At 34.0% G+C, this 12,029-nt stretch overlaps 1 protein-coding gene across 4 annotated transcripts in view; it reads left to right on the forward strand.

The window, feature by feature from the left end:
- raskol (Ras GTPase-activating protein raskol) overlaps positions 1–12,029 on the forward strand; it is a 730,597-nt gene that overhangs the window by 306,887 nt on the left and 411,681 nt on the right. The gene's annotated exons all lie outside the window — the stretch shown is intronic.

Below are 12,029 nucleotides of genomic sequence, written 5' to 3' on the forward strand. Positions count from 1 at the left end.
AACAGCAATAAACACACATCTTGATAGCTTAAATCATTATTTAACAATATATCTATTTGATATACTAATAAAAATAGAATGATTGTAATTTTCAATAGTACATCTAACTGATATCACTTAAAGTACATTTAAGTTATAATATATTTTTTTCTCGTTTAGGTAATTTTGTGAGCATTTTCAGCAGTACTAGAAACAATAAAAGATGTTCCTAATAACCGTATGTTACATACCTATAAATTTTTTTTATTGATTTTAAATTCTATTTATCAGTAAATATTGAGTTTTAACAGCTGACAACAAGATATATTATTTTTATATATTTAATGGTAAAATCCCCTTATGGGTGTTACTTTTTAATCTGAAATTTTCAGAATGCAAGTTATCATTATTATTTTTATTTCTTTGAATTCTATTTCTTTATTCGTGAATTGTCAGCAGAAGGGGCTCAAGAGTCATTGATTAATGAGTTGGGGTGTAATATTACTATAATAAATTCATTTTTCTAGGGCTCTGACTTCTTCTAATTGGGACTTTCAAAGTTCGATACTCGGTCGACATCTATTGTTCGAAAAGACAGAAAGCTTCATAAGGGTTCCCGGGGGAAAATGTGCCAGCAGAGTGTTTTCTGCAGATGAGTTTCTAAGTCGGAAACAACCATCTGCATAAAAGTGCTGGCACTGTTATGTCGGGGCATTCTTTTAAAGGTTTCTGTCTTAAAGAACCGTGGACTACTTGCATGGTGCCTCTACTGTGGTACTACACCATTTTGAAGTCGTCCAAATCTGTTAAAGAACTAGGACATACGATTTCAGAATTATTGGGAAATTGTTTTGCATTTTAAGCCCTGAAAATTATTAAATAAATAATAAAGTCTCTAATCTGCTATTATGAAAGGGCCTAATTTTTAAAACTTGGAGATCATACTCTTAAGACTTACTAGGTCTAAGTTAGTGGGAAATTTGTGTGTATTGTAAAACCATAAAAAATAAATAAGTAATTAAACAAATAAGTAAATGGGGTATCGGATCCACCAATAAATCTGCGAGTAAAAGTTTTCCTAGATTTTTAGCCATTGCGATGTTATTTACTATGAAGTTTATTATTATTGTTACTGTTGTTATTATTATTGCACATTATTGTTGATTACATTCCATAAATCAGCGTACATTTTTAATGAACTAGCCGCCTGTGCGGCCAGCTGCTTAAGATAGTTATTATAAAAAAGGAAAAATATATAATAATTTTAATCGGTGCAGTTTTATGGTCCAGCTAGTAATTAATAAGAACATGAATGTATATAATAAGACTAATTATTATTTTATCAATGATATATTGCTTCTAAATCGCTCAATCTGTTAATATATAACAGGCTGATCATATTTGTAAAAAAAAAATTAAATATCTTACTTACCCTTTCCCAAATGACAACGAACTATCTCGTGGAAGATAAAAATATTTTATTTCGGGCAGTGGCGGCACATTTCTATTAAATCGCTGAGTTTTCTGATTAAATTTTGAAGCACAAATATGTTACGATTTTCCAAGTGGCAATACATTTCTTTTAAACCACTGAAGTTCCTCTTTAAATTTGAAGCATAAATATCTTAATTTTTGCTACTGGCAACATACTGCTTTTAAATTGTAGGATTTGTTAAGTCCAATTCATCAAATTTGCGCAAAATATGAAATAAATAGAAATTTTAAGCTGAAAATTTAGTGCTTTCAGGTCAGGGGCGTCGCCCTAGCATTCGGCCAATGGCTATGCATTTAAAACTGAGAAAAAAGAATTATTATTTAACTCAACATACGTCATTTAACATTGATTTAGTATTGGCACATAGTGAAAATCTGATTAATTACTTTCAATGTTTAACCGTGCACTGAATCACTGATTTAAGAGTCAGATATTCAAAACGAATTATGCACTTTCACTTCCTACGTCTTTCTGCGCATCCCATCATCGTAAAAGGATTCTGCATTCTGAAGATCATCAGCATTCAGCTGACTAAACATTACAACAGGCAAAGCGAACGCCTCCCTTCCTCTCTGTAACGAAAATATTATCAAAAAATATCAGAACTACGCCGAAACTACCTGTCAACGGTTGTTCTGCACAGGTTCTTAATAGATACGTATATAAACCTTAATAATAATTAGACACAGTGAGTCTACTATTAGAATATCTGTTTACAATTTCAATATTTATAGAAAAAGAAATAAATCTTATCTACTCGAATTCTGCACGTTTCTTGACGAATAAACATCTTTGTTAATACTTGATATCAGTATTTTCACAGTTTCACAGTAAAGCAGGAACTAGGATATTATTCAATAAACAGAACACAAATACAATATAATAATTCAATTCGTATTCATATCAACATTAAATTCATAGAACACTTCTATCACTAAGCAAACACGGATTAGAACGTGCATGGCAACGCCGAAAACTGATGCCATCCACAAAAAAAGGATACATAAAACTCGCGTCATTAAAACATTAATACATTCAAAGTCTCGTGTTCATTCAATAAAGTTATTCATAAAACTGTCTCGTGGATATCTTCCGAAGTTTATTGACGGCATTACGTAACATCCTTCCACCTTGATTTGCCACCTTCGAGGTAAATCAACAAAGTTCGAAAGTTCAGTAGCCCAGTCTCTTAGGTATCTTGATTACTCTGCTGCTTCTTGACGTCCGAGGAGCTGCTGAAACATCATTCTGAATTGGAATGTCATTCTGTGATGTTGCTGGTGGGTCATTAGTAGTATGTTGATCTGGTATAATGGGATCCCCAGAAGAATTAACCTCTACAGGGTAAATTTTTTTGACTGGACGAACGAGATGACCAAGTGGAGTTTTGACTTTGACGACTCTCACATGGCCGTCTCTCCCAGGATACAGTTCTTCAATCACTGCAAGTGGCCAATTAAGTCTCTTTTGGTTTTCAGAACCAACAAGGACCAGTTCTCCAACTTTGAAAATTTTGTCAGATGTGCCAGATTTTTGCACCAACTGACCTAAGTATTCTTTCCGGAATCGTCGCCTGAATTGTTCACGCAGTTCTTGGCAATAGCGTACTCTCTTTACCAGTTTGTTCCTATCCAAATGATCAAGATCAGCCGTTCTAATCTCTTTAACATCTTTGAGAAAGTTGGATGGTGTTAGAGGCCTCAACTCATCTGCATCGTTGGAGATGTATGTTAACGGGCGGTTGTTAACGGTGGCTTCTGCGTCGCAAAGAACTGTGAGGAGTTCTTCATACGTAACCGACGACTTACCAAGAACTCGAACAAGTATATTTTTCACTATGCGAATTAGTCTCTCCCACCAACCGCCCCACCATGCTGCGGTTGGGGGAATGAATTTCCAGTTAATTGGATTTAGAGTTTCAAGAGCAGCTATCTTTTGCCACTCAATTTGGTTCAATGCACTAGAGACACCGATAAAGTTCGTGCCGTTGTCACTATAGATAACTGTCGGACGGCCTCGTCGAGCGATGAATCTTCTCAACGCGAGTGCACAGCAATCTGCACTTAATGATGTCACAATCTCCAAATGTATTGCTCTGTAGACTGCACATGTAAACAGCACCACCCAGGCTTTAGTCCTTTTCCTAAGAATAAGGGAACCACACAAGTCAATTCCGAAATTGATCTAATTGTTTGTCTAGCTGAAATAATCCAATATTCTTCTCTAATCATTGACATGAGCATTTGAACACCGGCATGAGAATTCTTTTTATGGTATTCGAGCACTAGACTTTGCACAATATGATGCTTTGACGGAAGTAGAATTGGATATTTAAATCCAAATTCATCATCTCTTGCGAGAATCTTTGTTTTCGCTCTTATCAGTCCTATTTTATCTCTGACGACTGAAAGACCATTTATTACATCTCCAGTCTGAGAAAACCTTTCACGTTGAACTAGTAGACTCAAAGTGTTTTTTGAATCTTTTAACTCGGCTGCAGACAAGAATTTTGCTCTATTTACAGATTTTGCCTGACAGCGTCTAATAAATCTTAGAACCCATGCTAAAATTCTTACAATTGCTGAAAATTTAGAATATTTTTCATACCACTTAGATGTATCAGTACTCACGCTAACGTTTAATAGTACAGTTTTCTTTCTGATTTCGGAAGAAATTAATGCCTCATTGGGTTTAATTTCAAGACGTGGCCAACTATCCTTCGGATTCTTTAACCACTTAGGACCCTCCCACCATGAATTCCTTAGAATTTGATGACGGATACAACCACGAGATGGTATATCAGCTGGATTTAACTGGCTTGGCACGTAAGACCACTGATTTTCCTCTGAAAGTGCACAAATCTCTTTGACACGATTTCTTACAAAAGTTCCCCATTGATCATTGCGCTTGATCCATGACAGAGCTGTGGTGGAATCAGACCAGTAATGTTTTTCAATTTCGTCTAAGGATAATGCCTCTACAGCATACTTCGCTAGACGTACTCCTAAAACACATGCTAAAACTTCAAGACGTGGTATTGTCATCTTTTTTAAAGGTGCAACACGAGATTTTGCGATCAGAAAATTTACACATGTGTCACCATTGTTTTCGCAGCGTAAGAAAATCACGGTCGCGTAAGCTTTCTGGCTCGAGTCACAAAAAACATGCAAAGTCCAAGTTTGTTTGTTTCCATATCCTGTTCTGCGGGATATTTTCAAATCTGATAAGATCTGTAATTCACAGTACCATTTCAAAAATTTTTGTTTGACCTCTTCTGACAGTGGAGAATCCCAATCTGCTTTAATAGACCAAACTTCTTGAATCAATAACTTAGCCGGGATAATACAGGAGCTAAGAACCCTAGCGGATCGAAAATCCCCTGTGTTAATGACAAAATCTATCTTTTTGACAGGTTGTCTAGATTTCGCACAGGCTTAATATGAACAGAAAGGCTAGCATCCGTTCTATCCAAGACTGAAATCTGATTCTTAGAAAGAGATTCCGAATTATCATTCCTCGAAATTTTATTAACGTCGTTTATAGTACCGAATGTCCACATCCGTAGGTCCATCTTAGCTTCTGCCAAAATGTCAATTGATTTATCCATAAAATCCTTCAACTCTTCCACTGTGTCAAGAGACGTGACGCAATTATCGACATAAAAAGAATTTCGAAGCTTTTCTTCTACGGGATTTTGCTCCGAAGACACTCGAGACAAATGGAAAGAAATGACAGCACCTAAAAGATACGGGCTGGATCTAACACCAAAAACTACCCTTGTGTGACGATACACCTTTATGAGACCATCCTTTTTCCACCAAAGGAATCTTAAAAAATCTCTATCCTCCTTTCTAAGCTCAACTTGTAAGAATGCGCGTCTTATATCAGCCGTAACTCCTATGCGTTTCTCTCTGAATCTTAATAATAAGGCAGGTATTTCTTCGATCAAATTCGGCCCCTTTACCAAACATTCATTAAGAAAAGGTGCTCGTTTAGATTTACATGATGCGTCAAATACCGGCCGTACCTTGGTGGTAAGACTATCCGGTTTAATAAAAGGATGATGCGGCAGATAATGTCCTTTAGACTTAAGATCGCACACCGAAACTTCCTCTATCACGCTTTCAGCAAGCCATTCGCTAAAAACCTTATCGTACTCTTCAAATATATTCAAAGACTTAAGTCTTTGTGTTGTGCTGAGAAGCCTTTTTTCCGCAATATCGCGGTTTGATGGTAAATCTATGTTATGTTCCAACCAGGGTAAACCAAACACAGTATCTCCCCTCTTCATTTTTACCTAAGCAGCCTAAAAACCGTTCCCAAGCAATATCTTCTTCCGCGTTCTTTGTAGAATTACTGCTGGAATCTGAAATTCCTGTTGTCTCTAAGTTCCAAAGATCGGATACATTTAGGTCCCGAAACGTCAGACTTACATTCAGAGTATATATACCACTACTTTGTGGTTCGAAATGCTCTTTAAATGGACCACAAACAGTCCATCCTAATGTAGTGTCAATTGCAGTCAAACCTCCATCAAGCTGTTTTACTTTCCCTGTAAGAATTGAAGCGTAAATGTCACTGCCGATTAGCATCTCTACCTTCGGGTAACCTGTTCCTATGTCTGAAAGCCATATCTTTTTACACTTAAGTACTTTTAAAATAGGGCCCTTAGGTACGCGTGCTATATTTCCACATATAGCTTCCTGATCCAAAAATACAAATTCCATTTCTTTTCTCATATACGGATTTAGAGAGCGTAGCTTGATCCGATACTTTTTATGTACGTTCGGTTCAATTTTAACCCCTCCAAAAAGCGTGTGAGCTACAGTTTCCTCGGCAATGGGAATTAGTCCTAATTCCTGTACCGTAGACTTCAAAATGTATGATTTTTGTGATCCGCAATCGAGAAGCGCTCGTACTTCTCTCGTGCCTGATTTTCCTAACACATTGACTTTAATTGTCATGAGAGCTACCTCAGTGGAACACATCTGTCCCGCTGTAGTTGCCTGAAAAGTGTCTGGCTCTGTTACCTTTTCCTGCGTTTTTTGTGTCTGCAGATACGGGCAGAGAGAAACTGTATGAGCCTTACCACACACATAGCAACGTACAAATTGTTTACACGACTTAGCAACATGTCCAGGCGAAAGGCACTTTAGGCAACACCTCTTAAGCCTAATTTTATTCTTTTTCTCGTCTAATGACAGAGAGCGTGCTTCGTAACAGTCCTTACTATCATGTAGTTTATCGCAAAAAATACCGTTATTATCTTTCGTCGTAAGGAAACCTGCCGCCGTAGGGACACTCGTTAACTGTTTAGATTTAAATTTGTTTTTTAATTCCCTTTTAGATTTATTACAATACTTGTCTTTTTGCCCAAAAATTTCAAATCCACTCCGCGCTAACTTAAGTCTTTCCTCCCCTTCCACTTCGCATCTTAAAAATTTCATCAAATTAGTTAGGCCAGAAATATTCTGACTTTCCTTTACTTCTCCAAAAAGCGGACTTCTTAGCCAGGCTCTGTGGACTTCCTCCGAGAGGCATGATTCTACCATGGGATATAACCAACAAGCATTTCTTTCCGTTTTAATATCTAAGGATTCGAGAGCTCTTAGTTGTGCTTCAATCTTATCAAATAATTGCGGCAATGGTTATTTTTCACTACTGCCTGTCTTAACATTCGTTACAATCAACTTTACAAGCTCTCTCACGTATACCTCAATTAATAAATCATGATTCCCAAAACGTTCCTTAAGAGCACTAATAGCTTTTGAATAATTTTTCGCAGGCATTGGGTAACTGTCAATAAAGTCTCTAGCGCGCGTCCCTTGTTTCATGCTTTGCACAAGATACTGAAATTTGTCACTTTCGTGCAAATCAGGGTCCTCGTGTATTTTTTCGAACTGAGACCAAAACGGAAGCCAGTTCAATAATTCTCCATCGAACTTCTTAAGCTCTATTTTCGGAAGCTTTAACGATCTAGTATTACGAGGTGAATTACTAGAAACACTACCTTGCGACCTAGTTTCTAAATTTATCTGTCCTAAGGCACCTAATTTCTCACTAACTAAGCGAGAAATGGTAATAAATTCATCCTTATAAATATCTCAGCTTTCCATTTCATCGTTAACTTTTTCAGGCGTTACATCAGTCGAAATTATAAAATTCAAAATCTGCTCGTTAAGTTCCTCAATATCTTTCTGTAACATTTGCAACTTTGTAAATTTATCTTTAATTATACCTGCTGAAAAATTATCCTTACCAATTTCGCTTTTCAAAACATTGACAGTCTTGGTAAAGGAAGAACGCAATCCTACGCGTTTTACAATTAAAGGATTCATAATAAAACGATGAATGAAACCAGCTTTACTTCACAAAATACCATTGAACAAAATAATTCTAACAGAAACCTCACTGCGTCCTGTCGCGGACGCCAATTGTAACGAAAATATTATCAAAAAATATCAGAACTACGCCGAGACTACCCGTCAACGGTTGTTCTGCACAGGTTCTTAATAGATACGTATATAAACCTTAATAATAATTAGACACAGTGAGTCTACTATTAGAATATCTGTTTACAATTTCAATATTTATAGAAAAAGAAATAAATCTTATCTACTCGAATTCTGCACATGTTTCTTGACGAATAAACATCTTTGTTAATACTTGATATCGGTATTTTCACAGTTTCACAGTAAAGCAGGAACTAGGATATTATTCAATAAACAGAACACAAATACGGCATTACGTAACACTCTCCTTTTCACCCGCAAGGCGAGGATTGGATGAATTTCGCGCTCTAGCATGCTATCACGCCTTAGATAAAAGGAGAGAATATTCTATATTATACCACTGAATGTAAAGCAATTTATTACTACTTTTTAGTACGGTAGAGGCAAGTTTTCTGTTTCGAAGTTTGCATTATACAACGCATTTGATTTAAAGCTCAGTTATTACTTCTTTCAAAGTTATAAAAGTTTCATAAAGTTCCATTCATCTCAAAATTCTATATGACGGCGCATTATACTGCAAGACTAAGAGAAGTACCTTTTCTAGAAATTTGAAGCAACATACGCAGTTCAAGAAAATTATTCACTTAGTAGTTATCATGCTAAAGAAAGGTTTATCTCTTTGTGTCTTTTCAATTATTTGGCAGTGCTTGCCTTAAAGATGAACTAACCAAACACACCGCATCAATGACGAAATAATTGAACACATGCTAAATACTACGCCGGTACTTTCTCTTCCGAGGACTTTAAAGAAGACTTCGTATGTTGTTGCCTGGGCATGATTGCGGGTCGGAAAGTTGCACCACAGGCTACTTTGCGTGTGCACACCAATTTAGCTATGTAGGTATTATGTCACTATTTAGCACCGTTTTAGCTATGTAGTTCATTTTTTTCTCTTCCTTAAAAGTTTATTATCACAGCATAATCGAAATTTGATTTAAATTTGTTTAATTATTTTCCAAAGCATAGTTAAATTTTCATGAAACAATGTTTTAAACTTTTAATAGTTAATTTTTTGTAAAAAAACTTTTCAGTAATGGGGGAAAAAAAATGGAATGTGTGATATAAGATCTAATTCAAAAACCATTTAGCCTTCGACCTTTCTTCGGAGGAAAAGGAAATAACCGAAAACGATAGAGCTTCCCTTTCTTTAACCACTTTACGTGGGATTAAAAAAACAGGAATTTGTAGGATGAAAACCAGAATTTATAAGACATTTTCAAGCTTCTCAATGCACGAAAACGAGCTGGTTAACTAGTTGTGATGATAAAGAAAGTTTGTTTGCTGTTTGGAGATGATAAAACAAGTGTGTGGACTAAGAATAGATTTTCTAATTTGAATATATTGTCATGATCCATCAAGATATGAAAATTCTCTTTGTTGTATTAAAGCAAATTTACAACTTTCCACATTTGAATGATCAAGAATAGATCTTCATTTAAATCAACAGAATCAAATATCTACAAAACTTCATAACGATGTTGGAATTAAAAACAGAGAAATTTTAAAATGCTTGATAAATTGTGTAGGTTCTTGGCAAAAAGAACGTTGCCATTTAAAGGTCATGATGAAGTTATAGATTCAATAAATAGGAGAAATGCATAGTTACCATGGATTCATTAAATTTTTGGGTGCTACTTTGGTAGACGGTTGCACGGATTTTTGGCGATTTACATTGGCGCAATTGTTGGCGCGGTTTTTACAGTCGTCAGCCATCTTGAAAAATGCTGTTTTTACGTATTTCACGCATAGTAAAGTATTCGAAACTTTAAAAAAATAAATATCGTTAAAAATAATGGATTAATTTTTTGTTGGAAACGTTGTTTTCATTAAGATGGCTGACAAATGTAAATAAATACGTTTACTAAGAGTATGAAATGCTAAAGTAAGGTTAAATTATTACTTCCATATAATAGAATAAAAACATTGCGCCAACATTTAATTGGAATAAAATATTACTTAATTGAATGTTGAATTGAAAACATCATACCAACGTTTAAAAGAATTAAAATTTTTCAATTACTTAAATTCAAATCCTTTAAAATAAGTTTTATAGGATATAATTATTTAACATTAAAACATGTGGCAATAAATATCTCAGGAAATTAAAAAAAATATGTATTAAATTTTTAATAAAAATTGAAGTATACAATAATAAAGTAAAAGAAAAATATGTACTTACATTTTTTAAGCATTTTACTATACGCATATTGATAAGCACCAGGAAAAAAAAAATCTTCATCTGTTATCCACATTTCTCGCACTTCATTGAAGAAGCAATTAGCGAGGTTTCCTTCAAATATTTTAAATAAATTTCCTCTGACCCTAGTAACAATAAATAAATCTTTGATTAGGGAATCCAGGTTGGCCAAAATAAGGTCTCAAACGGCAATTTTTTTATGCCGATACCAATAATTCTTGGTAATTACCACTAACAACATTCATCTTCGAAACGGAGACACCCATTCGCTTTGAAATCTGAGGAAATCGAAGAGATGAATAATAAAATTTTAAAATGGCGCGGTAATGCACAAATATTCAGTAACCAATCAGCGAGCTGATTACATCACGCCTAGAATTAAAATTATTTAAATAATCATTCATAATAAAATCATATTTAAAAAATGCAAAATTAAATTGTGTTTTAATATTTAACAGCCATAAATAATGTTTAAAACATTAGATTAAATTTATAGATATTAAACATTAGATTAAATTTATAGATATTATAGAATTACTTTTAAAATAATGTGACGTCATTCATTACATCACTCACAACATAAAATTCCATAAAATATCATAAACAATAAAATTTTTATTTCAAATAAAAATGCAAAATTAAATTCATTTTTATTATTTAGAAGTCATAAATAATATTTAAAACACGGAATTTATGCATAATAAAACGCATTATTTTTTAAATAAAATGACAACAAAGTATCGGTTACCATAAATAACTTGTCTAGCAATGGGTTTACCATAAGTCGTATCGCTCGCCAAAAAGAAATCGCCAAAATCCGTGCAACCGTCTACCAAAGTAGCACCAATTTTTGGCTGAATGTAAGTACCATTTTTTGTTTAAAATGTTTTCGCTGATATTTTGCTACTCATATATAGTTTCTGAAATGGCTGTGTGATGAAATAACTGACTTTATTACATACTTTACAAGATTTTACAAACGAAAACCTTTTATATTGCTTACTATGCAAAGGATATCACAAAATCTAAATATGTGCTTACATCAGAGAGAAATAAATGATTTTGAAACGATGTGGGAAAATATCAGCGCACACAAGACGAATGAACTGTCAACAAAAAGAATAAATATAATATTATGTTAATAAATATAAAATCAGGTGACTTTACTCTAAGATTTTTCGTAATGTGTTTAATGAAATATTAAAAAAAGTTTTTTTCCCTTAACTTGAATTCATGACCCTTCTGAATGAAGAGAACTTTCTTTCTTACAATTCTGATTTTTCCAAAATATTGCTAAATGCATTAAGTGCTAGCCAATACTGCAGACTGCTTGATTTTGTAAATCTTAAAAATGAACTATTGCTTTGTATTCTTCCTATGAGTTTGAAAATAAACCTGTACTTGAATTAATACCATATCTAAATATCAACAATATTTATAGCATTATGATTGAAACTTCCGAGTAGTCCTCATTCATTTTATCAAAACCATCTTCAGTTACATCAGCAGAACTATCACTTTCAACACTGAGAAGAATTAATAATTACATTAAGAATAACGCAGTCACAAGAAAGATTAAGTGCACTTAGTAGATTATCTGTAAAGAAACAAAAACAACCAACTTCTGAAAGTTAAAGAATGGCCCTCATTTCATGAAGATGCTATAAAAGAATTCACTATTTAAAGTAGAAGAGCAGAATCCACATTCAAATGATTTTAATTCTAGTGAGTGTAATATAAGTGTTATTTCTAGACTTTTGATTATATCTCAGGTCTCAGGCATATAATTTCATAAACCAAATAGTATGCGTATCTTCAATATAAATTATTTAGATTTCATAATACT

The sequence above is a fragment of the Stegodyphus dumicola genome, chromosome 10 (genome assembly GCF_044657685.1).
Source record: "Stegodyphus dumicola isolate Sdum_Otavi_A_Nest chromosome 10, ASM4465768v1".
Taxonomy (NCBI): Eukaryota; Metazoa; Arthropoda; class Arachnida; order Araneae; family Eresidae; genus Stegodyphus; species Stegodyphus dumicola.